This window comes from Lynx rufus, unplaced genomic scaffold (genome assembly GCF_022079265.1).
Source record: "Lynx rufus isolate CCGP_SWC_20201006 ecotype Redwood Valley unplaced genomic scaffold, mLynRuf1.p SCAF_5, whole genome shotgun sequence".
In the NCBI taxonomy this organism is placed as follows: Eukaryota; Metazoa; Chordata; class Mammalia; order Carnivora; family Felidae; genus Lynx; species Lynx rufus.
Window position 1 is genome coordinate 60,053,014 of NW_025814867.1, and position 12,108 is coordinate 60,065,121.

Sequence of the window (12,108 nt, forward strand, 5' to 3'; positions counted from 1 at the left end):
CAGGTCCTTAGGTAAATTACAAATATTTCTCATTGCTGTCCTCAAAGGATAAAAACAATGGCTTATCTGGTACCATGTTAGATGAGATGATTTTGGTAATTATCTTATAAACTGTATATTTGAGAGAGTTGTGTGCCAAACAAACATTTATTGAATACTTGATTTGCACCTCCTGGTAAAAGATCAATACTGGATACCATAGGGAAAAGCACAGAAAATGTCCTGGCATTCAAAGATTTTATATTATTTAGAGAAGGGATACATAAAAAAATACATTGGAAGCTAAGTTATACTTCAGAGAGCAAAAAGATACTTGGCGAGAAATAAAGCATAGAAAGTATAATAGGGAAACCTGAAAGTGGAGGAACGATTGCTCTTTTACATCAGGTGGGCACGAGAAACTCTCAGTAGTGGATTGAAACTTGAGCAGAGACTGGGAAGAAATGAAGGCGTGAACCACATGCACAACTGGTGAGGGTCTACAACGTAGGAGTCTAAATGCATATGGAACTCAACATTTTTATTCTCCTGTACTTTCAAAGCATGTTTACTGGTATCCTGATAATAAATTTCATCATCTTGGTAGTCTTAGCCTTTTTTTACTTTATGATTTAATTGACCCTCTCTTAATATCTTTCATGTTTTTCCTCCTTCATATTATTTTAAATTAATTCCATATTGAATAAGAGCTCACACCCACACCTATAATATGGTCAACTAATCCATGACAAAGGAGGCAAAAATATACAATGGGGAAAATACAGTCTCTTTAACAAAAGATGCTGGGAAAACTGCACAACTACATGCAAAAGAATAAAACTGGACCACTTTCTTACCACATACACAAAAATAAACTCAAAGTAGATTAAAGACCTAAATGTGAGATCTGAAACCAAAAAATTCCTAGGGAAAAAAAAGGCAGTAATTTCTTTGATTTTGGCAATAGCAGCATTTTTCTAGATAGGTCTCCTCAGGCAAGGGAAACCAAAGCAAAAATAAACTATTAGGACTATATCACAAGAAAAAGTTCTTGCACAATGAAGGGAACCACCAACAAAACAAAAAGGCAAGCTACCAAAAAACACAATCTGATTAGAAAATGAGCAGGGTACCTGAACATTTTTCCTGAGAAGACATGCAAGATGGCCAATAGAAACAGGAAAAAATGCTCAGCATTACTAACCATCAGGGAAATGCAAATCAAACCACAATGAGATATCACCTTACACGTGTTAGAACGGCTAGAATTAGCAAGGCAAGAAATAATAAATGTTGGTAAGGATGTGGAGAAAAAGGAACCCTCATGCTCTAGGTGGGAATGTATACTGGTACAGCCACTGTAAAAAACACTATGGTGGTTCCTCAAAAATTTAAAAATAGAAATGCTATATGATCCAGTAATTCCACTACTGAATATTGAAAATTGAAACACTAATTCAAAAGATATATACATCCCTATGCTTAGTGCAGCATTACTTACAATAGCTAAGATATGGAATCAATCCAAGTGTCCATCCATCAATGAATGGATAATGATGATGATAAATAGACAGATAGAGATATAATATATACACACATGCATATACACATACACACAATGGAATATTACTCAACCATAAAAAATAATGATATCTTGCCATTTGCAACAACATGGATGGACCCTAGAGGATATAAAGCTAAATGAAATAAGCCAGATGGAGAGAATACAAATATCAAATGATTTCACATTTATGTGGGATCTAAAACACAAAAGAGACAAAAAAAAACCAAAAAACAAAAAACAAAAAACAAGAACTGGTGGTTGCCAAAGGGGAGGTGACTGGGGGTAATGGGTAAATAGATAAAGGGGATTAAGAGCTACAGACTTCTCGGAGAAGCCAAAATGGCAGAACAGCATGGAAGCTTTTTGTGTGTCTCCCATCCATGAAATACAGCCAGACCAACAGTAAACCATCCTACACACCTAGAAAACTGATTGGAAGATTAACACAACAACCTGCACAACCTGAACAACAGAATTCTGCAGGTACACGGCACAGAGAGCTGAACTTGGGGAGCAAGAAGCCGTGAAAGGTAGGGAACTCCTTTTGCAGGCAGAGAGAGGACAGAGACTGGGGGGGGGCAGTATACGGAAAAAGCACCCCTCCCCAAAAGCAGCTGGAGAGAAAGTTGAAAATTGGAAACAGCCACTGGGACTAAACTAAAAAGGGAGAAAGGAGAAAGGAGAGGGTTTAAATTCCATTAAGAATGTAAACAAGGGGAGCGCAAAGGCTGCAACTCCACAGCTCGATACCTGGCGGTGCTCTGGTGTGAAAGGTGAATCCCCAGGAACAGAGTGGGGTCCGGGAGGTTCTCAGGTCACACGGGGAAAAGCGGTTCCACTGCTGGAAGGACATTTGGTAGAGACTGTTGAAGCGACCTGGTTCCAGCAGACCCCAGAAAACGGCCACACTCACTGGTGCTGGAACAAGGTTGTTAAGGGTGAAGCCTGGTGCCAAATGTGTGTTGTGAATTTTCATAATCCCTGAAAAGCTGCTGCTACACTATCTTGTGAACGTTTTCTGGGGCAGGCTGGCACCTGGCCACAGTCTCAGGGCACCAGCAGCAGCAGGGTCCAGCAGGCGTTCCTGGGTGCAGCCAGCATTCAGCCATTGCTGGGTGAGACCCTCCCACAGAGAGGCGGAATGGGTCAAAGCCTCAGTCCTTTGGAAGTAAGGGGCCGGGGAAAACAGTGCATCTGAGACAAAACTTGGGAGAGAGGTACTGCCTGGGGCCTGGTCTTGGAGCATGAAAAAGCGGGGAGTGGACGAGAGCTGAAGACAGAGGACTGGCACGCGATTGCTGATCCAGGAGAACAGACTGGGTAGCTGGGTGATGCCATTTTCACCACTCCCGCACATGTGCATAAGCAGTTACAAGTGCTGCAACAATCCACCCCAGTAGGCTAGCAACGCCATTTAGTGGAGATCGGAGTCGTTACACTGAGCCCCGCCCAACTGGGCCAACTTTGTTGCTCTTCAAGAACACAAGTCTCACCACCTGCTCAGTATATGGACTATAAAGAGCTACATACACTGACCTCTAGGCGAAAACGAAGCAATTTCAGTCCTACTTCAATCTGTCAGCAGGTTCATCTATTCAATATTTTTTCTTTTTTTTTTTCTCCTTTTTCTCTTTTACAATTCTTTTTTCTTGAATACAGAAAGAGAAAAAACTCATTTTTATTTTCAATTTTTATTAAAGATATCTGCCTTTAATTTTTATTACTATATTTATAACTTCTGTGTAAATTTTTTCAAATTCTACTTTACTTCCATCAATTTTATTTTAGTCTACTTCAGTGTACTCACGTTTTCAAATCTTAAAACAATTTCCTTTTTTTCTTTTTCTTTTTTTCTCTTTTTCATTCCTTTTTGTTTTCTTGAATGCAGAAAGAGAAAAACTTCATTTTTACTTTCAATTTATTTTAAAAAATATTTTTATTTAATTTTTATTACTATATTTTTTGCTTTTATGTAATTTTTTTCAAATTCTTACTCCCATCATTTTATTTTAGTCTACTACAGTGTATTCACTTTTTCAAATTTTCAAACAATTTCTTTTTTCTTTTCTTTTCTTCTTTTCCTTTTTTATACTTTTTCTCTTTTTGTTTCTTTTCATTTTTCTTAAAGAAAATGAAAAAAATCATATTTCTTTTTAATTTTTATTAAAAATTTTTTTCTTTAATTTCTTTCTACTATATTCTCTACTTTTGTGTATATTTTTTCAAATTCTATTTTACGCACATCATCTCATTTTAGTCTACTTTAGTGTATTCATTTTTTCAAATTCTCAAATGATTTTTTTCCTACTGCCCCCCTTTTTTTTCTCTAATCTGTCAAACAACTTTCAACACCCAGACCAAAACACACCAAGAATCTAGCATCATCTATTCGATTTTTTGTGTGGTTTTAATTTTTAATTTTAAATTTTAATATTTTTTAATTTTAATGTTTTTATTTCCATTTTTCTACCTCATTAATTCATTTTCTCCCTTCAAAATGACAAAATGAAGGAATTCACCCCAAAAGAAAGGGCACAAAGAAACGACAGCCAGGATTTAACCAACACAGATACAAGCAAGATGTCTGAAGCAGAATTTAGAATCACAATAATAACAATACTAGCTGGAGTCGAAAACAGATTAGAATCCCTTTCTGCAGAGATAAAAGAAGTAAAAAAATAGCCAGAATGAAATTAAAAATGCTATAACTGAGCTGCAATCATGGATGGATGCAGCGGCAGCAAGGATGGACGAGGCAGAACAGAGAATCAGCGATATAGAGGACAAACTTATAGAGAATAACGAAGCAGAAAAAAAGAGAGAGATTAAGGCAAAAGAACATGATTTGAGAATTAGAGAAATAAGTGACTCATTAAAAAGGAACATCAGAATCATAGGGGTCCCAGAGGAGGAAGAGAGAGAAATAGGGGTGGAAGGGTTATGTGAGCAAATCATAGCAGAAAACTTTCCTAACCTGGGGAAAGACACAGACATCAAAACCCAGGGAGCACAGAGGTCTCCCATTAGATTCAACAAAAACCGACCATCAACAAGGCATATCATACTCAAATGCACAAAATACTCAGGCAAGGAGAGAATCATGAAAGCAGCAAGGGAAAAAAAGTCCCTAACATACAAGGGAAGACAGATCAGGTTTGCAGAAGACCTATCCACAGAAACTTGGCAGGCCAGAAAGGAGTGGTGGGACATATTCAGTGTGCTGAATCAGAAAAAATATGCAGTCAAGAATTCTTTATCCAGCAAGGCTGTCATTCAAAACAGAAGGAGAGATAAAAAGTTTCCAAGACAAACAAAAATGAAACGAGTTTGTGACCACTAAACCAGCCCTGCAAGAAATTTTAAGGGGGACTCCCTGAGGGGAGAAAAGATACACACACACACACACACACACACACACACACACACACACACACCAAAAGCAACAAAAGATTAGAAAGGACCAGAGAATACCACCATAAACTCCAACTCTACAAGCATCATAATGGCAATAAATTCATATCTTTCAGTAGTCACTCTAAACGTCAATGGACCCAATGCTTCAATCAAAAGACACAGGGTAACAGAATAGATAAGAAAACAAGATCCATCTATATGCTATTTACAAGAGACCCACCTTCAGATTGAAAGTAAGGGGATGGAGAACCATCTATCATGCTAATGGTCAACAAAAGAAAGCCAGAGTAGCCACACTTATATCAGACAATCAAGACCTTAAAATCAAAATTGTATCAAGAGATGCATAAGGGCATTATATCATAATCAAGGGGTCGATAGACCAAGAAGACCTAACAATTGTAAACATTTACATGCCAAATGTGAGAGCACCCAAATATATAAATCAATTAATCACAAACATAAAGAAACTCATCAATAGTAATACCATAATAGTAGCAGACTTCAACACCCCACTCACAGCAATGGACAGATCATCTAAACAAAAAAATCAACAAGGAAACAATGGCTTTGAATGACACATTGGACCAGATGGACTTAACATTTCATCCTAAAGCATCAGAATATATGTTCTTCTCCAGTGCACATGGAACATTCTCCAGAATACCATATACTAGGACACAAATCACCCCTAAGTACAAAAAGATCAAGATCATACCGTACATATTTTCAGACCACATTGCTATGAAACTTGAAATCAACAATAAGAAAAAATTTGGAAAGGTAACAAATACTTGGAGACTGAAGAACATCCTACTAAAGAATTAATGGTCTAACCAAGAAGTTAAAGAGGAAATTAAAAAGTATATGGAAGTCAATGAAAACGATAACACCAGAACACAAAACCTCTGGGATGCAGCAAAGGCGGTTCTAAGAAGAAAGTATATAGCAATCCAGGCCTTCCTAAAGAAAGAAAAAGATCTCAGATACACAACCTAACCTTACCCCTTATGGAGCTGGAACAGAACAGCAAATGAAACCCCAAACCAGCAGAAGACAGGAAATAATAAAGATTAGAGCAGAAATTAATGCTAACAAAACCACAAAAAACAAAAAACCAACAACAACAACAAAACAGTAGAACAGATCAATGAAACCAGAAGCTGGTTCTTTGAAAGAATTAACAAAATTGATAAGTCACTAGCCAGTTTGATCAAGAAGAAAAAGGAAAGGACCCAAGTAAATAAAATCAAGAATGAAAGAGGAGAGATCACAACCAACACAACAGAAATAAAAACAATAATAAGAGAATATCATGAGCAATTATATGTCAATAAAATGGGTAATCTGGAAGCAATGGACAAATTCCTAAAAACACATACACTACCAAAACTGAAACAGGAATAGAAAATTTGAACAGACCCATAAGCAGTAGGAAATTGAATTAGTAATCTAAAATTTCCCAAAAAACAAGAGTCCAGGGCTAGATGGCTTTCTAGGGGAATTCTACCAAACATTTTAGGAAGAGTTAACACCTATTCTCTTGAAACTGTTCCAAAAAATAGAAATGGAAGAAAAATCCAAACTCTTTCTATGAGGCCAGCATTACCTTGATTCCAAAACCAGACACAGACCCCACTAAAAAGGAAAACTATAGACCAATTTCCCTGAAGAACATGGATGCAAAAATCCTCAATAAGATATTAGCCAACTGGATCCAACAATATATTAAAAAAATTATTCACCACCAACAAGCAGGATTTATACCTGGGATGCAGGGCTGGTTCAATATCTGCAAAACACTTAACATGATTCATCACATCAATACAAGAAAGGACAAGAACCATATGATCCTCTCAATAGATGCAGAGAAAGCATTTGACAAAATACAGCATCCTTTCTTGATAAAAACCCTCAAGAAAGTAGGGATAGAAGGATCATATTTCGAGATCACAAAAGCCATATATGAATGACCCAATGCTAATATCATCCTCAATGGGGAAAAACTGAGAGCTTTCTCCCTAAGGCCAGGAACAAGACAGGGATGTCCACTTTCACCACTGTTATTCAACATAGTATTGAAAGTCTTAGCCTCTGCAATCAGACAACACAAAGACATAAAAGGCATCCAAATTGGTCAGGAGGAGGTCAAACTATCACTCTTCGCAGATGACATGATAGTCTATATGGAAAACCCAAAAGATTCCACCAAAAAAACTGCTAGAACTGATTCATGAATTCAACAAAGTTGCAGGCTAAAAAATCAATGCACAGAAATCGGTTGCATTCCTATACACCAACAATGAAGCAAGAGAAAGAGAAATCAAGGAATCGATCCCATTTACAGTTGCACCAAAAACCATAAAATACCTAGGAATAAATCTAACCATAGAGGTGAAAAATCTACACACTGAAAACTATAGAAAGCTGATAAAAGAAATTGAAGAAGACACAAAGAAATGGAAAAAGATTCCATGCTCCTGGATAGGAAGAACAAATATTGTTAAAATGTCAATACTACCCAAAGCAATCTACATATTCAATGCAATCCCTATCAAAGTAATACCAGCATCCTTCACAGAGCTAGAACAAATAATCCTAAAATTTGTATGGAACCAGAAAAGACCCTGAATAGCCAAAGCAATCTTGAAAAAGAAAACCAAAGCAGGAGGCATCACAATCCCAGACTTCAAGCTATACTACAAAGCTGTAATCATCAAGACAGCATGGTACTGGCACAAGAACAGACACTCAGATCAATGGAACAGAATAGAAAACCCAGAAATGGATCCACAAACTTATGGCCAACTAATCTTTGACAAAGCAGGAAAGAATATCCAATGGAATAAAGACAATCTCTTCAGCAAGTGGTGCTGGGAAAACTGGGCAGCAACATGCAGAAGAATGAACCTGGACCACTTTCTTACACCATACACTAAAATAAACTCAAAATGGATGAAAGATCTCAATGTAAGACAGGAAGCCATCAAAATCCTCGAGGAGAAAGCAGGCAAAAACCTCTTTGATCTTGGCCGCAGCAATTCTTACTCAACACATCTCTGGAGGCAAGGGAAACAAAAGCAAAAATGAACTACTCAGACATCATCAAAATAAAAATCTTCTGCATAGCAAAGGAAAAAATCAGCAAAACTAAAAGGCAACTGACAGAATGGGAGAAGATATTTGCAAACGACATATCAGATAAAGGGTTAGTATCCAAAATCTACAAAGAACTTATCAAACTAAACACCCAAAAAACAAATAATTCAGTGAAAATATGGGCAAAAGACATGAATAGACACTTCTCCATAGAAGACATCCAGATGGCCAACTGACACATGAAAAAATACTCAACATCACTCATCACCAGGGAAATACAAATCAAAACCACAATGAGATACCACCCTACACCTATCAGAATGGCTAACATTAACAACTCAGGCAACAACAGATGTTGGCGAGGATGTGGAGAAAGTGGATCTCTTTTCCATTGTTGGTGGCAATGCAAGCTGGTGCAGCCACTCTGGAAAACAGTATGGAGGTTCCACAAAAAAACAAAAATAGAACTACCTTACGACCCAGCAATTACTAGGCATTTATCCAAGGGATACAGGTGTGTTGTTTCGAAGGGACACATGCACCCCCATGTTTATAGTAGCACTATCAACAATAGCCAAAGTATGGAAAGAGCCCAATGTCCATTGATGGATGAATGGATAAAGAAAATGTGATACACACACACACACACACACACACACACACACACACACACACACACACAATGGAGTATTACTCGTCAATCAAAAAGAATGAAATCTTGTCATTTGCAACTACATGGGTGAAACTGGAGGGTATTATGCTAAGTGAAATTAGTCAGAGAAAGACAAAAATCATATGACGTCACTCATATGAGGACTTTAAGAGACAAAACAGATGAACATAAGGGAAGGGAAACAAAAATAATATAAAAATAGGGAGGGGGACAAAACAGAGAGACTCATAAATATGGAGAACAAACTGAGGGTTGCTGGACAGGTTGTGTGAGGAGGATGGGCTAAATGGGTAAGATTTAGGAATCAACTCCTGAAATCACTGCTTCACTATATGCTAACTAATTTGGATGTAAATTTTAAAAAATAAAGTAAAAAGAAAAAAGAACTACCAACTTCTAGTTACAAAACGTAAGTCACAGAGTTAAACAGGGAATATAGTCAATAATACTGTAGTAACGTTGTTTGCTCACAGCTGATGACTATACTTATCATGGTGAGCACTGACTAATGTATAGACTTGTTCAATCATTTTTTTGTACACCTGAAACTAATATAGCATTGTATGCTAATTAAAATTCAATAGAAAAATGCTAACAAAAACAATGATCCAGAAAATGTATTCACATATCAAAATATCATGTATAACATATTCAAAATATCACATATTTATGATTTCCAATATTTTTATTTAAACACCCACATAAATGGATAAATGGATGAAGGAGTCAAAAGATTCAAACTTGCAGTTACAAAATAAGTAAGTCATGGGGACATAATGTATATCATTGTGGCTATAGTTAATAATACTATATTACATATTGAAGTTGTTAAGAGAGTAGATTTTAAAAGTTCTCATTACAAAAAAGAAAATTTATGCATGGTGATGGATGTTAACAAGACCTGTTTTGGTGATCATTTTGCAATATACACAAATATATTGAATTATTATGTTGTACACCTAAACTTAATATCATGTTATAAGTCAATTATACCGAAAAAAAAAAAAAAAAAGCAACCAAACCTATACTATATGCTCCATGCTTCTCAAGATTGGAAGTGCTCCCAGATCATATATTCACCCTGCTTTCTCTCCTCCTATTTCTCTCAATCCTGGATTCCATGGATAATGTTGTCAATAATGATCTTAGAACATTCCATAATTCCTTACTGTTCATCATACCTGCCTTGGAAAACTTTAAACCCAGAAGATCCCTACTATCTGCCATGCCATAGTTACTACTGATCTTATGATAATGCTAAAGAAAAAGCACACATCCTGAAATGTTGTTACCACTGTAAATCCAAAATCATCTGCATCATCTGGGAAACATCTATCTTGTCTGGACTTTTTACTTTCTTTTATTAAATATTTAATTAAAATCCTATAACTTGTCTGATATTCCACCGAGAACCTCTTACTACTAGATTGAAATTTTACTGCTTTAGTTGCCAAATCTGCAAGTACCTCTTGATAAGCTTCCAATGTTACCAAGTTTCCTCTAATTATATTTGAAGATATTTCTTTTATCCTCCAATGGTGAGCTGGACCTCATCACTTCTTCCTTCTTATTAACCTCATGCCCCCCGTATTAACAACTGCCCTAGTACCTTCAACCTCTCCTTTTGTACTGAATCTACCCTTCAGCATTTAGATATCTGAAACCCTAACTACACAGACTTGCTGTACTTAATCTTTCTGGGACCCCTCCTCAACCACTGCTCCTTCTACTTCTTCCCCTTTGCTGTGAACCACTGAGAAAAAGTCATCTACATCATGTTTGTCTGTGGCCTCAACTCCAACCACCTCCTCAAGATCACCACACATTTCCACCTGCCTTCATCATTCCATGGGGTTCCTTTGGTAAGGTCACAATGACTCCTTTGTTACTAAGCCCAAAAGGAAGTTTTTGTTACTCACAGATATGATCTTTAAGTTAAAACCTTTAAGTATATTTGAAACAACTCAGATGTGTTAATCTTGTAGCTGTAAATCTTATAAAATTTAAATATAGAAAAGGTATAGCTGATAAAATTTCACAAGTTGAGATTCTGCTGTATGTGGAAAGCACAAATTGGATTTCTAGAACTTAATCAAAAATGTAAAATAATTAATATATTTATACTTTTTTTTCAGTTGCAGGAACTTATTGTGAAATTGATTGTGGAAACGCTCTGGTAACATGCCACAAAAACAAGTGATAATTATTTTTGCCCCCTGTTATGGGTTAAATTGTGTCCCTCACAAATAAATCTTGACGTACTGATCCCCAGTACCTCAGTACATGATATGGTTATTGCTAATGAAACAAAAGAGGAGGTATTAGACTGGGCCCTAATTCAGTATGACTGTTGTCTTTATTTTAAGGGTAACTTCAGAACACAAAGACAGGCACACAGTAGGAAGACAATGTGAAGACACCCAGGGAGAAGACAGCCATGTGGCTCTACAAGCCAAAGAATGCCAAGGATTGCTGGTAATCACCAGAATCTAGAAAAGTTGAGGAGGTATCACTCCCTAGAGCCTTCAGAGAAAGCACAGTCCTGCCAACACAGTGATTTTGGACTTCAAGCTTCCAGAAATGTGAGAGAATAAATTTCTGTTGTTTTAAGCCACCCAGTTCTTGGTGCTTTCCTACAGTACCCTTAGGAAACTAACACAACTTTTTATATGCCTTGCATGTTTTTACCTCGTCACTGAGCTATGCTGGCACAAAAACAGAAAAATGAAAATTTAAAAATATCTTCTCCCCAGCTTCTTCCCATTTTCTGCTTCTTCCTCTTACCTTACCTGATTCGAAACTTTGGAAATGTATTTGCTTTCTCGGAGTCCTGTTGCTCAGATGTAGCAAGAGGCTATTACATGAGGTGGTCCTTTGCCTTTACTTATGACTAAAGAACTTTCTGGCTAGGCACATAGAGAAACACTTCCTAAAAACCAGTCTGAAGTATTTACTCACTGTCTGTACTCAAAGGAGTGCTTCCCAAACTTTAAATCTCCTGGTGATCTTCATAAATGCATTTTCTGACTGAGTATTCAGAATGAATACTCTACACTTCTAATAATCTCCCTGTCAATGGTGATGTTTTCATTTGAGGACCACATTTTGAGAAGCAAAGCTCTAAGACTTGACCCAATGACTCAAGTCACAAACCCAAACCTTATCCTCAACTTCTCCATCAAAGAATTCTTGCAGCCTAAGCAAAAGTTCTACATTTTAGGGGGAAAAAAAAAGGTACTCTCTCTAGATATTGGAACTTAAAAAAGGCAGCCATGGGCGGATGAATTAGAATAGATGCCCCACTTAAACAGATATTTTAGGAGACAATGGGCCTTCTGTAGGAATATATAGTTCTAACAAAACTCAAGGATTGGTAAGT